The sequence below is a fragment of the Macaca fascicularis genome, chromosome 15, assembly GCF_037993035.2.
Source record: "Macaca fascicularis isolate 582-1 chromosome 15, T2T-MFA8v1.1".
NCBI classification, from domain to species: Eukaryota; Metazoa; Chordata; class Mammalia; order Primates; family Cercopithecidae; genus Macaca; species Macaca fascicularis.
Window position 1 is genome coordinate 33,709,856 of NC_088389.1, and position 17,938 is coordinate 33,727,793.

The window sequence follows — 17,938 nt, forward strand, 5'->3', positions numbered from 1 at the left end:
GGAAATATCCTCAGATGAAATCTGGAAAGAAGCTTTCTGAGAATCTGCTTAGTGTTCTGTTAATTCATCTCACAGAGTTATATCTGTATTTCGTGGATCTCTTTGCTAGCCTTATTTCTGTGGAATCTGAGGACAGATATTTCGGATCCCTTTGAAGACTATACGGCCAAAGGAAATATCCTCCGATAACAAAGAGAAAGAAGCTTTCTGAGAAAGTTCTCTGTGTTCTGTGAAATCATCTCACAGAGTTACAGTTTTCCCCTCAAGAAGCCTTTCGCTAAGACAGTTCTTGTGGAATTGGCAAAGTGATATTTGAAAGCCCTTACAGGGCTATGTTGAGAGAGGAAATATCTTCAGATTAACTCTGGAAAGAAGCTTTCTGAGAAACTGCTTAGTGTTCTGTTAATTCATCTCACAGAGTTACATCTGCATTTCGAGGATCTCTTTGCTATCCTTATTTCTGTGGAATCTGAGAACAGATATTTCGGATCCCTTTGAAGACCATAGGGCCAAACGAAATATCCTCCGATAAAAAAGAGAAAGAAGCTTTCTGAGAAACTTCTTTGTGTTCTGTGAAATCATCTCACAGAGTTACAGCTTTCCCCTCAAGAAGCCTATCGCTAAGACAGTTCTTGTGGAATTGGCAAAGTGATATTTGTAAGCCCATAGAGGGCAATGGTGAAAAAGGAAATATCCTCAGATGAAATCTGGAAAGAAGCTTTCTGAGAAACTGCTTAGTGTTTTGCTAATTCATCTCACAGAGTTATATCTGTATTTCGAGGATCACTTTGCTAGCCTTATTTCTGTTGGATCTGAGAACAGATATTTCAGATCCCTTTGAAGACTATAGGGCCAAAGGAAATATCCTCTGATAACAAAGAGAAAGAAGCTTTCTGAGAAACTTCTTTGTGTTCTGTGAAATCATCTCACAGCGTTACAGCTTTCCCCTCAAGAAGCCTTTAGCTAAGATAGTTCTTCTGGAATTGGGAAAGTGATATTTGGAAGCCTCTAGAGGGCTACAGTGAAAAAGGAAATATCCTCAGATGAAATCTGGAAAGAAGCTTTCTGAGAATCTGCTTAGTGTTCTCTTAATTCATCTCACAGAGTTACATCTGTATTTCGTGGATCTCTTTGCTAGCCTTATTTCTGTTGAATCCGAGAACAGATATTTCGGATCCCTTGAAGGCTACAGGGCCTAAGGAAATATCCTCCGATAACAAAGAGAAAGAAGCTTTCTGAGAAACTTCTTTGTGTTCTGTGAAATCATCTCACAGAGTTACACCTTTCCCCTCAAGAAGCCTTTCGCTAATGCAGTTCTTGTGGAATTGGCAAAGTGATATTTGGAAGCCCATAGAGGGCTATGGTGAAAAAGGAAATATCCTCAGATGAAATCTGGAAAGAAGCTTTCTGAGAAACTGCTTAGTGTTCTGTTAATTCATCTCACAGAGTTACATCTGTATTTCGTGGATCTCTTTGCTAGCCTTATTTCTGTGGAATCTGAGAACAGATATTTCGGATCCCTTTGAAGACCATAGGGCCGAACGAAATATCCTCCGATAACAAAGAGAAAGAAGCTTTCTGAGAAACTTCTTTGTGTTCTGTGAAATCATCTCACAGAGTTACACCTTTCCCCTCAAGAAGCCTTTCGCTAAGACAGTTCTTGTGGAATTGGCAAAGTGATATTTGGAAGCCCTTAGAGGGCTATGGTGAAAAAGGAAATATCCTCAGATGAAATCTGGAAGGAAGCTTTCTGAGAAACTGCTTAGTGTTCTGTTAATTCATCTCACAGAGTTACATCTGTATTTCGAGGATATCTTTGCTAGCCTTATTTCTGTGGCATCTGAGAACAGATATTTCGGATCCCTTTGAAGACCATAGGGCCAAAGGAAATATCCTCCGATAACAAAGAGAAAGAAGCTTTCTGAGAAACTTCTTTGTGTTCTGTGAAATCATCTCACAGAGTTACACCTTTCCCCTCAAGAAGCCTTTCGCTAAGACAGTTCTTGTGGAATTGGCAAAGTGATATTTGGAAGCCCATAGAGGGCTATGGTGAAAAAGGAAATATCCTCAGATAAAATCTGGAAAGAAGCTTTCTGAGAAACTGCTTAGTGTTCTGTTAATTCATCTCACAGAGTTACATCTGTATTTCTTTGATCTCTTTGCTAGCCTTATTTCTGTGGCATCTGAGAACAGATATTTCGGATCCCTTTGAAGACCATAGGGCCAAATGAAATATACTCCGATAACAAAGAGAAAGAAGCTTTCTGAGAAACTTCTTTGTGTTCTGTGAAATCATCTGCAGAGTTACAGCTTTCTCCTCAAGAAGCCTTTCGCTAAGACAGTTCTTGTGGAATTGGCAAAGTGATATTTGGAAGCCCATAGAGGACTATGGTGAAAAAGGAAATATCCTCCGATGAAATCTAGAAAGAAGCTTTCTGAGAAACTGCTTATTGTTCTGTAAATTCATCTCACAGAGTTACATCTGTATTTCGTGGATCTCCTTGCTAGCCTTATTTCTGTGGAATCTGAGAACAGATATTTCGGATCCCTTTGCAGACTATAGGGCCAAAGGAAATATCCTCCGATAACAAAGAGAAAGAAGCTTTCTGAGAAACTTCTTTGTGTTCTGTGAAATCATCTCACAGAGTTACAGCTTTCTCCTCAAGAAGCCTTTCGCTAAGACAGTTCTTGTGGAATTTGCAAAGTGATATTTGGAAGCCCATAGAGGGCTATGGTGAAAAAGGAAATATCCTCAGATGATATCTTTAAAGAAGCTTTCTGAGAAACTGCTTAGTGTTCTATTAATTCATCTCACGTAGATATATCTGTATTTCGAGGATCTCTTTGCTAGCCTTATTTCTGTGGAATCTGAGTACAGATATTTCGGATCCCTTTGAAGACCATAGGGCCAAAGGAAATATCGTCCGATAACAAAGAGAAAGAAGCTTTCTGAGAAACTTCTTTGTGTTCTGTGAAATCATCTCACAGAGTTACAGCTTTTCCCTCAAGAAGCCTTTCGCTAAGACAGTTCTTGTGGAATTGTCAAAGTGATATTTGGAAGCCCATAGAGGGCTATGGTGAAAAAGGAAATATCCTCAGATGAAATCTGGAAAGAAGCTTTCTGAGAAACTGCTTAGTGTTCTGTTAATTCATCTCACAGAGTTACATCTGTATTTCGTGGATCTCTTTGCTAGCCTTATTTCTCTGGAATCTGAGAAGAGACATTTCGGATCCCTTTGAAGACCATAGGGCTAAACGAAATATCCTCCGATAACAAACAGAAAGAAGCTTTCTGAGAAACTTCTTTGTGTTCTGTGAAATCATCTCACAGAGTTACAGCTTTCCCCTGAAGAAGCCTTTCGCTAAGACAGTTCTTGTGGAATTGGCAAAGTGATATTTGGAAGCCCATAGAGGGCTATGGTGAAAAAGGAAATATCCTCAGATGAAATCTGGAAAGAAGCTTCCTGAGAAACTGCTTAGTGTTCTGCTAATTCATCTCACAGAGTTACATCTGTATTTCGTGGATCTCTTTGCTAGCCTTATTTCTGTGGAATCTGAGAACAGATATTTCAGATCCCTTTGAAGACTATAGGGCCAAAGGAAATATCCTCTGTTAACAAAGAGAAAGAAGCTTTCTGAGAAACTTCTTTGTGTTCTGTGAAATCATCTCACAGCGTTACAGCTTTCCCCTCTAGAAGCCTTTAGCTAAGACAGTTCTTGTGGAATTGGCAAAGTGATATTTGGAAGCCCCTAGAGGGCTATGTTGAAAAAGGAAATATCCTCAGATGGAATCTGGAAAGAAGCTTTCTGAGAATCTGCTTAGTGTTCTGTTAATTCATCTCACAGAGTTACATCTGTATTTCGTGGATCTCTTTCCTAGCCTTATTTCTGTGAAATCTGAGAAGAGATATTTCGGATCCCTTTGAAGACTATAGGGCCAAATGAAATATCCTCCGATAACAAAGAGAAAGAAGCTTTGTGAGAAACTTCTTTGTGTTCTGTGAAATCATCTCACAGAGTTACAGCTTTCCCCTCAAGAAGCCTTTCGCTAAGACAGTTCTTGTGGAATTGGCAAAGTGATATTTGGAAGCCCATAGAGGGCTATGGTGAAAAAGGAAATATCCGCAGAAGAAATCTGGAAAGAAGCTTTCTGAGAAACTGCTTAGTGTTCTGTTAATTCATCTCACAGAGTTACATAAGTATTTCGTGGATCTCTTTGCTACCCTTATTTCTGTGGAATCTGAGAACAGATATTTCGGATCCCTTTGAAGACTATAGGGCCACAGGAAATATCCTCCGAAAACAAAGGGAAAGAAGCTTTCTGAGAAACTTCTTTGTGTTCTCTGAAATCATCTCACAGAGTTACAGCTTTCCCCTCAAGAAGCCTTTCGCTAAGACACTTCTTGTGGAATTGGCAAAGTGATATTTGGAAGCCCATAGAGGGCTATGGTGAAAAAGGAAATATCCTCAGATGAAATCTGGAAAGAAGCTTTCTGAGAATCTGCTTAGTGTTCTGTTAATTCATCTCACAGAGTTACATCTGTATTTCTTGGATCTCTTCGCTAGCCTTATTTCTGTGGTATCTGAGAACAGATATTTCAGATCCCTTTGAAGACTATTGGGCCAAAGGGAATATCCTCCGATAACAAAGAGAAAGAAGCTTTCTGAAAAACTTCTTTGTGTGCTGTGAAATCATCTCAAAGAGTTACAGCTTTCCCCTCAAGAAACCTTTCGCTAAGACAGTTCTTGGGGAATTGGCAAAGTGATATTGGGAAGCCCATAGAGGGCTATGGTGAAAAAGGAAATATCCTCCGATGAAATCTGGAAAGAAGCTTTCTGAGAAACTGCTTAGTGTTCTGTTAATTCATCTCACAGAGTTACATCTGTATTTCGAGGATCTCTTTGCTAGCCTTATTTCTGTGGAATCTGAGAACAGATATTTCGGATCGCTTTGAAGACCATAGGGCCAAAGGAAATATCCTCCGATAACAAAGACAAAGAAGCTTTCTGAGAAACTTCTTTGTGTTCTGTGAAATCATCTCACAGAGTTACAGTTTTCCCCTCAACTAGCCTTTCGCTAAGATAGTTCTTGGGGAATTGGCAAAGTGATATTGGGAAGCCCATAGAGGGCTATGGTGAAAAAGGAAATATCCTCCGATGAAATCTGGAAAGAAGCTTTCTGAGAAACTGCTTAGTGTTCTGTTAATTCATCTCACAGAGTTACATCTGTAATTCGAGGATCTCTTTGCTAGCCTTATTTCTGTGGAATCTGAGAACAGATATTTCGGATCGCTTTGAAGACCATAGGGCCAAAGGAAATATCCTCCGATAACAAAGAGAAAGAAGCTTTCTGAGAAACTTCTTTGTGTTCTGTGAAATCATCTCACAGAGTTACAGCTTTCCCCTCAAGAAGCGTTTCGCTAAGACAGTTCTTGTGGAATTGGCAAAGTGATATTTGAAAGCCCATAGAGGGCTATGTTGAGAAAGGAAATATCTTCAGATGAAATCTGGAAAGAAGCTTTCTGAGAAACTGCTTAGTGTTCTCTTAATTCATCTCACAGAGTTACATCTGTATTTCGTGGATCTCTTTGGTAGCGTTATTTCTGTGGAATCTGAGAAGAGATATTTCGGATCCCTTTGAAGACTATAGGGCCAAATGAAATATCCTCCGATAACAAAGAGAAAGAAGCTTTCTGAGAAACTTCTTTGTGTTCTGTGAAATCATCTCACAGAGTTACAGCTTTCTCCTCAAGAAGCCTTTCGCTAAAACAGTTCTTGTGGAATTGGCAAAGTGATATTTGGAAGCCCATAGAGGGCTATGGTGAAAAAGGAAATATCCTCAGATGAAATCTAGAAAGAAGCTTTCTGAGAAACTGCTTAGTGTTCTGTTAATTCATCTCACAGAGTTACATCTGTATTTCGTGGATCTCTTTGCTATCCTTATTTCTGTGGAATCTGAGAACAGATATTTCCTATCCCTTTGAAGACCATAGGGCCAAACGAAATATCCTCCGATAACAAAGAGAAAGAAGCTTTCTGAGAAAATTCTTTGTGTTCTGTGAAATCATCTCACAGCGTTACAGCTTTCCCCTCAAGAAGCCTTTCGCTAAGACAGTTCTTGTGGAATTGGCAAAGTGATATTTGGAAGCCCATAGAGGGCTATGGTGAAAAAGGCAATATCCTCAGATGAAATCTGGAAAGAAGCTTTCTGAGAAACTGCTTAGTGTTCTGCTAATTCATCTCACAGAGTTACATCTGTATTTCGTGGATCTCTTTGCTAGCCTTATTTCTGTGGAATCTGAGAACAGATATTTCAGATCCCTTTGAAGACTATAGGGCCAAAGGAAATATCCTCTGATAACAAGAGAAAGAAGCTTTCTGAGAAACTTCTTTGTGTTCTGTGAAATCATCTCACAGCGTTACAGCTTTCCCCTCAAGAAGACTTTAGCTAAGACATTTCTTGTGGAATTGGGAAAGTGATATTTGGAAGCCCCTAGAGGGCTATGATGAAAAAGGAAATATCCTCCGATGAAATCTGGAAAGAAGCTTTCTGTGAATCTCCTTAGTGTTCTGTAAATTCATCTCACAGAGTTACATCTGTATTTCGTGGATCTCTTTGCTAGTCTTATTTCTTTGGAATCTGAGATGACATGTTTCGGATCCATTTGAAGACTATAGGGCCAAAGGAAATATCCTCCGATAACAAAGAGAAAGAATCTTACTGAGAAACTACTTTGTGTTCTGTGAAATCATCTCACAGAGTTACACCTTTCCCCTCAAGAAGCCTTTCGCTAAGACAGTTCTTGTGGAATTGGCAAAGTGATATTTGGAAGCCCATAGAGGGCTATGGTGAAAAAGGAAATATCCTCAGATGAAATCTGGAAAGAAGCTTTCTGAGAATCTGCTTAGTGTTCTGTTAATTCATCTCACAGAGTTATATCTGTATTTCGTGGATCTCTTTGCTAGCCTTATTTCTGTGGAATCTGAGGACAGATATTTCGGATCCCTTTGAAGACTATACGGCCAAAGGAAATATCCTCCGATAACAAAGAGAAAGAAGCTTTCTGAGAAACTTCTCTGTGTTCTGTGAAATCATCTCACAGAGTTACAGTTTTCCCCTCAAGAAGCCTTTCGCTAAGACAGTTCTTGTGGAATTGGCAAAGTGATATTTGAAAGCCCTTAGAGGGCTATGTTGAGAGAGGAAATATCTTCAGATTAACTCTGGAAAGAAGCTTTCTGAGAAACTGCTTAGTGTTCTGTTAATTCATCTCACAGAGTTACATCTGTATTTCGTGGATCTCTTTGCTATCCTTATTTCTTTGGAATCTGAGAACAGATATTTCGGATCCCTTTGAAGACCATAGTTCCAAACGAAATATCCTCCGATAAAAAAGAGAAAGAAGCTTTCTGAGAAAATTCTTTGTGTTCTGTGAAATCATCTCACAGAGTTACAGCTTTCCCCTCAAGAAGCCTTTCGCTAAGACAGTTCTTGTGGAATTGGCAAAGTGATATTTGGAAGCCCATAGAGGGCTATGGTGAAAAACGAAATATCCTCAGATGATGTCTTTAAAGAAGCTTTCTGAGAAACTGCTTAGTGTTTTGCTAATTCATCTCACAGAGTTATATCTGTATTTCGAGGATCTCTTTGCTAGCCTTATTTCTGTTGGATCTGAGAACAGATATTTCAGATCCCTTTGAAGACTATAGGGCCAAAGGAAATATCCTCCGATAACAAAGAGAAAGAAGCTTTCTGAGAAACTTCTTTGTGTTCTGTGAAATCATCTCACAGCGTTACAGCTTTCCCCTCAAGAAGCCTTTCGCTAAGACAGTTCTTGTGGAATTGGCAAAGGGATATTTGGAAGCCCATAGTGGGCTATGGTGAAAAAGGAAATATCCTCCGATGAAATCTGGAAAGAAGCTTTCTGAGAAACTGCTTAGTGTTCTGTTAATTCATCTCACAGAGTTACATCTGTATTTCGTGGATGTCTTTGCTAGCCTTAATTCTGTGGAATCTGAGAACAGATATTTCGGATCCCTTTGAAGACGATAGGGCCAAAGGAAATATCCTCCGATAACAAAGAGAAAGAAGCTTTCTGAGAAACTTCTTTGTGTTCTGTGAAATCAGCTCAAAGAGTTACAGCTTTCCCCTCAAGAAGCCTTTCGCTAAGACAGTTCTTGTGGAATTGGCAAAGTGATATTTGAAAGCCAATAGAGGGCTATGTTGAGAAAGGAAATATCTTCAGATGAAATCTGGAAAGAAGCTTTCTGAGAAACTGCTTAGTGTTCTGTTTATTCATCTCACAGAGTTACATCGGTATTTCGTGGATCTCTTTGCTATCCTTATTTCTGTGGAATCTGAGAACAGATATTTCGGATCCCTTTGAAGACCATAGGGCCAAAGGAAATATCCTCCGATAACAAAGAGAAAGAAGCTTTCTGAGAAACTTCTTTGTGTTCTGTGAAATCATCTCACCGAGTTAGAGCTTTCTACTCAAGAAGCCTTTCGCTAAGACAGTTCTTGTGAAATTGGCCAAGTGATATTTGGAAGCCCATAGAGGGCTATGGTGAAAAAGGAAATATCCTCAGATGAAATCTGGAAAGAAGCTTTCTGAATAACTGCTTAGTGCTCTGTTAATTCATCTCACAGAGTTACAACTGTATTTCGTGGATCTCTTTGGTAGCCTGATTTCTGTGGATTCTGAGAACAGATAATTCGGATCCCTTTGAAGACGATAGGGCCTAAGGAAATATCCTCCATTAACAAAGAGAAAGAAGCTTTCTGAGAAACTTCTTTGTGTTCTGTGAAATCTCCTCACAGAGTTACACCTTTCCTCTCAACAAGCATTTCGCTAAGACAGTTCTTGTGGAATTGGCAAAGTGATATTTGGAAGCCCAGAGAGGGCTATGGTGAAAAAGGAAATATCCTTAGATGAAATTTGGAAAGAAGCTTTCTGAGAAACTGCTTAGTGTTCTGTTAATTCATCTCACAGAGTTACATCTGTATTTCGTGGATCTCTTTGCTAGCCTTATTTCTGTGGAATATGAGAACAGATATTTCGGATCCCTTTGAAGACTATAGGGCCAAAGGAAATATCCTCCGATAACAAAGAGAAAGAAGCTTTTTGAGAAACTTCTTTGTGTTCTGTGAAATCATCTCACAGAGTTACACCTTTCCCCTCAAGAAGCCTTTCGCTAAGACAGTTCTTGTGGAATTGGCAAAGTGATATTTGGAAGCCCAGAGAGGGCTATGGTGAAAAAGGAAATATCCTCAGATGAAATCTGGAAAGAAGCTTTCTGAGAAACTGCTTAGTGTTCTGCTAATTCATCTCACAGAGGTACATCTGTATTTCTTTGATCTCTTTGCTAGCCTTATTTCTGTGGCATCTGAGAACAGATATTTCGGATCCCTTTGAAGACCTTAGGGCCAAATGAAATATACTCCGATAACAAAGAGAAAGAAGCTTTCTGAGAAACTTCTTTGTGTTCTGTGAAATCATCTCACAGAGTTACAGCTTTCTCCTAAAGAAACCTTTCGCTAAGACAGTTCTTGTGGAATTGGCAAAGTGATATTTGGAAACCCATAGAGGACTATGGTGAAAAAGGAAATATCCTCCAATGAAATCTGGAAAGAAGCTTTCGGAGAAACTGCTTAGCGTTCTGTAAATTCATCTCACAGAGTTACATCTGTATTTTTTGATCTCTTTGCTAGCCTTATATCTGTGGAATCTGAGAACAGATATTTCGGATCCCTTTGCAGACTATAGGCCCAAAGGAAATATCCTCTGATAATAAAGAAAAAGAAGCTTTCTGAGAAACTTCTTTGTGTTCTGTGAAATCATCTCACAGAGTTACAGCTTTCCCCTCAAGAAGCCTTTCGCTAAGACAGTTCTTGTGGAATTGGCAAAGTGATATTGGGAAGCCCATAGAGGGCTATGGTGAAAAAGGAAATATCCTCAGATGAAATCTGGAAAGAAGCTTTCTGAGAAACTGCTTAGTGTTCTGTTAATTCATCTCACAGAGTTTCATCTGTATTTCGTGGATCTCTTTGCTAGCCTTATTTCTGTGGAATCTGAGAACAGATATTTCGGATCCCTTTGAAGACTATCGGGCCAAAGGAAATATCCTCCGATAACAAAGAGAAAGAAGCTTTCTGAGAAACTTCTTTGTGTTCTGTGAAATCATCTCACAGAGTTACAGCTTTCTCCTCAAGAAGCCTTTCGCTAAGACAGTTCTTGTGGAATTGGCAAAGTGATATTTGGAAGCCCTTAGAGGGCTATGGTGAAAAAGGAAATATCCTCAGATGATATCTTTAAAGAAGCTTTCTGAGAAACTGCTTAGTGTTCTATTAATTCATCTCACAGGGTTACATCTGTATTTCGAGGATCTCTTTCCTAGCCTTATTTCTGTGGAATCTGAGTACAGATATTTCGGATCCCTTTGAAGACCATAGGGCCAAAGGAAATATCGTCCGATAACAAAGAGAAAGAAGCTTTCTGAGAAACTTCTTTGTGTTCTGTGAAATCATCTCACAGAGTTACAGCTTTCCCCTCAAGAAGTCTTTCGCTAAGACAGTTCTTGTGGAATTGGCAAAGTGATATTTGGAAGCCCATAGAGGGCTATGGTGAAAAAGGAAATATCCTCCGATGAAATCTGGAAAGAAGGTTTCTGAGAAACTGCTTAGTGCTCTGTTAATTCATCTCACAGAGTTACATCTGTATTTCGTGGATCTCTTTGCTAGCCTTATTTCTGTGGATTCTGAGAAGAGATATTTCGGATCCCCTAGAAGACTATAGGGCCAAATGAAATATCCTCCGATAACAAAGAGAAAGAAGCTTTCTGAGAAACTTCTTTGTGTTCTGTGAAATCATCTCACAGAGTTACAGCTTTCCCCTCAAGAAGCCTTTGGCTAAGACAGTTCTTGTGGAATTGGCAAAGTGATATTTGGAAACCCATAGAGGGCTATGGTAAAAAGGAAATGTCCTCAGATGAAATCTGGAAAGAAGCTTTCGGAGAAACTGCTTAGTGTTCTGTTAATTCATCTCACAGAGTTACAACTGTATTTCGTGGATCTCTTTTATAGCCTTATTTCTGTGGAATCTGAGAACAGATATTTCGCATCCCTTTGAAGACGATAGGGCCAAAGGAAATATCCTCCGATAAAAAAGAGAAAGAAGCTTTCTGAGAAACTTCTTTGTGTTCTGTGAAATCTTCTCACAGAGTTACACCTTTCCTCTCAACAAGCCTTTCACTAAGACAGTTCTTGTGGAATTGGCAAAGTGATATTTGGAAGCCAAGAGAGGGCTATGGTGAAAAAGGAAATATCCTCAGATGAAATCTGGAAAGAACCTTTCGGAGAAACTGCTTAGTGTTCTGTTAATTCATCACACCGAGTTACTTCTGTATTTCGTGGATCTCTTTGCTTGCCTTATTTCTGTGGAATCTGAGAACAGATATTTCGGATCCCTTTGAAGACTATAGGGCCAAAGGAAATATCCTCCGATAACAAAGAGAAAGAAGCTTTCTGAGAAACTTCTTTGTGTTCTGTGAAATCATCTCACAGAGTTACAGCTTTCTCCTCAAGAAGCCTTTCGCTAAGACAGTTCTTGTGGAATTGGCAAAGTGATATTTGGAAGCCCTTAGAGGGCTATGGTGAAATTGGAAATATCCTCAGATGATATCTTTAAAGAAGCTTTCTGAGAAACTGCTTAGTATTCTATTAATTCATCTCACAGAGTTACATCTGTATTTCGAGGATCTCTTTGCGAGCCTTATTTCTGTGGAATCTGAGTACAGATATTTCGGATCCCTTTGAAGACCATAGGGCCAAAGGAAATATCGTCCGATAACAAAGAGAAAGAAGCTTTCTGAGAAACTTCTTTGTGTTCTGTGAAATCATTTCACAGAGTTACACCTTTCCCCTCAAGAAGCCTTTCGCTAAGACAGTTCTTGTGGAATTGGCAAAGTGATATTTGGAAGCCCATAGAGGGCTATGGTGAAAAAGGAAATATCCTCAGATGAAATCTGGAAAGAAGCTTTCTGAGAAACTGTTTAGTGTTCTGCTAATTCATCTCACAGAGGTACATCTGTATTTCTTTGATCTCTTTGCTAGCCTTATTTCTGTGGAATCTGAGAACAGATATTTCGGATCCCTTTGAAGACCATAGGGCCAAATGAAATATACTCCGATAACAAAGAGAAAGAAGCTTTCTGAGAAACTTCTTTGTGTTCTCTGAAATCATCTCACAGAGTTACAGCTTTCTCCTAAAGAAGCCTTTCGATAAGACAGTTCTTGTGGAATTGGCAAAGTGATATTTGGAAGCCCTTTGAGGACTATGGTGAAAAAGGAAATATCCTCCGATGAAATCTGGAAAGAAGCTTTCTGAGAAACTGCTTAGTGTTCTGTAAATTCATGTCACAGAGTTACATCTGTATTTCTTTGATCTCTTTGCTAGCCTTATATCTGTGGAATCTGAGAACAGATATTTCGGACCCCTTTGCAGACTCTAGGTCCAAAGTAAATATCCTCCGATAACAAAGAGAAAGAAGCTTTCTGAGAAACTTCTTTGTGTTCTGTGAAATCATCTCACAGAGTTACAGCTTTCCCCTCAAGAAGCCTTTCGCTAAGACAGTTCTTGTGGATTTGGCAAAGTGATATTGGGAACCCCTAGAGGGCTGTGGAGAAAAAGGAAATATCCTCAGATGATGTCTTTAAAGAAGGTTTCTGAGAAACTGCTTAGTGTTCTATTAATTCATCTCCCAGAGTTACATCTGTATTTCGAGGATCTCTTTGCTAGCCTTATTTCTGTGGAATCTGAGAACAGATATTTCGGATCCCATTGAAGACCATAGGGCCAAACGAAATATCCTCCGATAACAAAGAGAAAGAAGCTTTCTGAGAAACTTCTTTGTGTTCTGTGAAATCATCTCACAGAGTTACAGCTTTCCCCTCAAGAAGCCTTTCGCTAAGACAGTTCTTGTGGAATTGGCAAAGTGATATTTGGAAGCCCATAGAGGGCTAGGGTGAAAAAGGAAATATCCTCAGATGAAATCTGGAAAGAAGCTTTCTGAGAAACTGCTTAGTGTTCTGTTAATTCATCCCACAGAGTTACATCTGTATTTCGTGGATCTCTTTGCTAGCCTTATTTCTGAGGAATCTGAGAACACATATTTCAGATCCCTTTGACGACTATAGGGCCAAAGGATATATCCTCTGATAACAAAGAGAAAGAAGCTTTCTGAGAAACTTCTTTGTGTTCTGTGAAATCATCGCACAGCGTTACAGCTTTCCCCTCAAGAAGCCTTTAGCTAAGACAGTTCTTGTGGAATTGGCAAAGTGATATTTGGAAGCCCATAGAGGGCTATGGTGAAAAAGGAAATATCCTCCGATGAAATCTGGAAAGAAGGTTTCTGAGAAACTGCTTAGTGCTCTGTTAATTCATCTCACAGAGTTACATCTGTATTTCGTGGATCTCTTTGCTAGCCTTATTTCTGTTTAATCTGAGAACAGATATTTCGGATCCCTTTGAAGGCCATAGGGCCAAACGAAATATCCTCCGATAACAAAGAGAAAGAAGCTTTCTGAGAAACTTCTTTGGGTTCTGTGAAATCATCTCACAGAGTTACACCTTTCCCCTCAAGAAGCCTTTCGCTAAGACAGTTCTTGTGGAATTGGAAAAGTGATATTTGGAAGCCCATAGAGGGCTATGGTGAAAAAGGAAATATCCTCAGATGAAATCTGGAAAGAAGCTTTCTGAGAAACTGCTGAGTGTTCTGTTAATTCATCTCACAGAGTTACATCTGTATTTCGTGGATCTCTTTGCTAGCCTTATTTCTGAGGAATCTGAGAACAGATATTTCAGATCCACTTGAAGACTATAGGGCCAAAGGAAATATCCTCTGATAACAAAGAGAAAGAAGCTTTCTGAGAAACTTTTTGTGTTCTGTGAAATCATCGCACAGCGTTACAGCTTTCCCCTCAAGAAGCCTTTAGCTAAGACAGTTCTTGTGGAATCGGCAAAGTGATATTTGGATGCCCCTAGAGGGCTATGGTGAAAAAGGAAATATCGTGAGATGAAATCTGGAAAGAAGCTTTCTGAGAATCTGCTTAGTGTTCTGTTAATTCATCTAACAGAGTTACATCTGTATTTCGTGGATCTCTTTGCTAGCCTTATTTCTGTGGAATCTGAGAAGAGATATTTCGGATCCCTTTGAAGACTATAGGGCCAAATGAAATATCCTCCGATAACAAAGAGAAAGAAGCTTTCTGAGAAACTTCTTTGTGTTCTGTGAAATCATCTCACAGAGTTACAGCTTTCCCCTCAAGAAGCCTTTGGCTAAGACAGTTCTTGTGGAATTGTCAAAGTGATATTTGGAAGCCCATAGAGGGCTATGGTAAAAAGGAAATGTCCTCAGATGAAATCTGGAAAGAAGCTTTCGGAGAAACTGCTTAGTGTTCTCTTAATTCATCTCACAGAGTTACAACTGTATTTCGTGGATCTCTTTCCTAGCCTTATTTCTGTGGAATCTGAGAACAGATATTTCGCATCCCTTTGAAGACGATAGGGCCAAAGGAAATATCCTCCGATAAAAAAGAGAAAGAAGATTTCTGAGAAACTTCTCTGTGTTCTGTGAAATCTTCTCACAGAGTTACACCTTTCCTCTCAACAAGCCTTTCACTAAGACAGTTCTTGTGGAATTGGCACAGTGATATTTGGAAGCCAAGAGAGGGCTATGGTGAAAAAGAAAATATCCTCAGATGAAATCTGGAAAGAAGCTTTCGGAGAAACTGCTTAGTGTTCTGTTAATTCATCTCACCGAGTTACATCTGTATTTCGTGGATCTCTTTGCTAGCCTTATTTCTGTGGAATCTGAGAACAGATATTACGGATCCCTTTGAAGATCATAGGGCCAAAGGAAATACGTCCGATAACAAAGAGAAAGGAGCTTTCTGAGAAACTTCTTTGTGTTCTGTGAAATCATCTCACAGAGTTACAGCTTTCCCCTCAAGAAGCCTTTCGCTAAGACAGTTCTTGTGGAATTGGCAAAGTGATATTTGGAAGCCCATAGAGGGCTATGGTGAAAAAGGAAATATCCTCCGATGAAATCTGGAAAGAGGATTTCTGAGAAACTGGTTGGTGTTCTCTTAATTCATCTCACAGAATTACATCTGTATTTCCTGGATCTCTTTGCTAGCCTTATTTCTGTGGAATCTGAGAACAGATATTTCGGATCCCTTTGAAGACCATAGGGCCAAACGAAATATCCTCCGATAACAAAGAGAAAGAATCTTTCTGAGAAACGTCTTTGTGTTCTGGGAAATCATATCACAGAGTTACAGCTTTCTCCTCAAGAAGCCTTTAGCTAAGGAAGTTCTTGTGGAATTGGCAAAGTGATATTTGGAAGCCCATAGAGGGCTATGGTGAAAAAGGAAATATCCTCAGATGAAATCTGGAAAGAAGCTTTCTGAGAAACTGCTTAGTGTTCTGTTAATTCATCTCACAGAGTTACATCTGTATTTCGTGGATCTCTTTGCTAGCCTTATTTCTGTGGAATCTGAGAACAGATATTTCGGATCCCTTTGAAGACCATAGGGCCAAACGAAATATCCTCCGATAACAAAGAGAAAGAAGCTTTCTGAGAAACTTCTTTGTGTTCTGTGAAATCATCTCACAGAGTTACACCTTTCCCCTCAAGAAGCCTTTCGCTAAGACAGTTCTTGTGGAATTGGCAAAGTGATATTTGGAAGCCCATAGAGGGCTAGGGTGAAAAAGGTAATATCCTCTGATGAAATCTGGAAAGAAGCTTTCTGAGAAACTGCTTAGTGTTCTGTTAATTCATCTCACAGAGTTACATCTGTATTTCGTGGATCTCTTTGCTAGCCTTATTTCTGTGGAATCTGAGAACAGATATTTCGGATCCCTTTGAAGACCATAGGGCCAAACGAAATATCCTCCGATAACAAAGAGAAAGAAGCTTTCTGAGAAACTTCTTTGTGTTCTGTGAAATCATCTCACAGAGTTACAGCTTTCCCCTAAAGAAGCCTTTCGCTAAGACAGTTCTTGTGGAATTGGCAAAGTGATATTTGGAAGCCCATAGAGGGCTAGGGTGAAAAAGGAAATATCCTCAGATGAAATCTGGAAAGAAGCTTTCTGAGAAACTGCTTAGTGTTCTGTTAATTCATCTCACAGAGTTACATCTGTATTTCGTCGATCTCTTTGCTAGCCTTATTTCTGAGGAATCTGAGAACAGATATTTCAGATCCCTTTGACGACTATAGGGCCAAAGGATATATCCTCTGATAACAAAGAGAAAGAAGCTTTCTGGGAAACTTCTTTGTGTTCTGTGAAATCATCGCACAGCGTTACAGCTTTCCCCTCAAGAAGCCTTTAGCTAAGACAGTTCTTGTGGAATTGGCAAAGTGATATTTGGAAGCCCCTAGAGGGCTATGGTGAAAAAGGAAATATCCTCAGATGAAATCTGGAAAGAAGCTTTCTGAGAATCTGCTTAGTGTTCTGTTAAGTCATCTCACAGAGTTACATCTGTATTTCGTGGATCTCTTTGCTAGCCTTATTTCTGTGGAATCTGAGAACAGATATTTCGGATCCCTTTGAAGACTATAGGGCCAAAGGAAATATCCTCCGATAACAAAGAGAAAGAAGCTTTCTGAGAAACTTCTTTGTGTTCTGTGAAATCAGCTCACAGAGTTACAGCTTTCCCCTCAAGAAGCCTTTCGCTAAGACAGTTCTTGTGGAATTGGCAAAGTGATATTGGGAAGCCCATAGAGGGCTATGGTGAAAAAGGAAATATCCTCAGATGAAATCTGGAGAGAAGCTTTCTGAGAAACTGCTTAGTGTTCTGTTAATTCATCTCACAGAGTTTCATCTGTATTTCATGGATCTCTTTGCTAGCCTTATTTCTGTGGAATCTAAGAACAGATATTTCGGATCCCTTTGAAGACTATAGGGCCAAAGGAAATATCCTCCGATAACAAAGAGAAAGAAGCTTTCTGAGAAACTTCTTTGTGTTCTGTGAAATCATCTCACAGAGTTACAGCTTTCTCCTCAAGAAGCCTTTCGCTAAGACAGTTCTTGTGGAATTGGCAAAGTGATATTTGGAAGCCCTTAGAGGGCTATGGTGAAAAAGGAAATATCCTCAGATGATATCTTTAAAGAAGCTTTCTGAGAAACTGCTTAGTGTTCTGTTAATTCATCTCACAGAGTTACATCTGTATTTCGAGGATCTCTTTGCTAGCCTTATTTCTGTGGAATCTGAGTACAGATATTTCGGATCCCTTTGAAGACCATAGGGACAAAGGAAATATCGTCCGATAACAAAGAGAAAGAAGCTTTCTGAGAAACTTCTTTGTGTTCTGTGAAATCATCTCACAGAGTTACAGCTTTCCCCTCAAGAAGCCTTTCGCTAAGACAGTTCTTGTGGAATTGGCAAAGTGATATTTGGAAGCCCATAGAGGGCTAGGGTGAAAAAGATAATATCCTCCGATGAAATCTGGAAAGAAGGTTTCTGAGAAACTGCTTAGTGCTCTGTTAATTCATCTCACAGAGTTACATCTGTATTTCGAGGATCTCTTTGCGAGCCTTATTTCTGTGGAATCTGAGTACAGATATTTCGGATCCCTTTGAAGACCATAGGGCCAAAGGAAATATCGTCCGATAACAAAGAGAAAGAAGCTTTCTGAGAAACTTCTTTGTGTTCTGTGAAATCATCTCACAGAGTTACACCTTTCCCCTCAAGAAGCCTTTCGCTAAGACAGTTCTTGTGGAATTGGCAAAGTGATATTTGGAAGCCCATAGACGGCTATGGTGAAAAAGGAAATATCCTCAGATGAAATCTGGAAAGAAGCTTTCTGAGAAACTGCTTACTGTTCTGCTAATTCATCTCACAGAGGTACATCTGTATTTCTTTGATCTCTTTGCTAGCC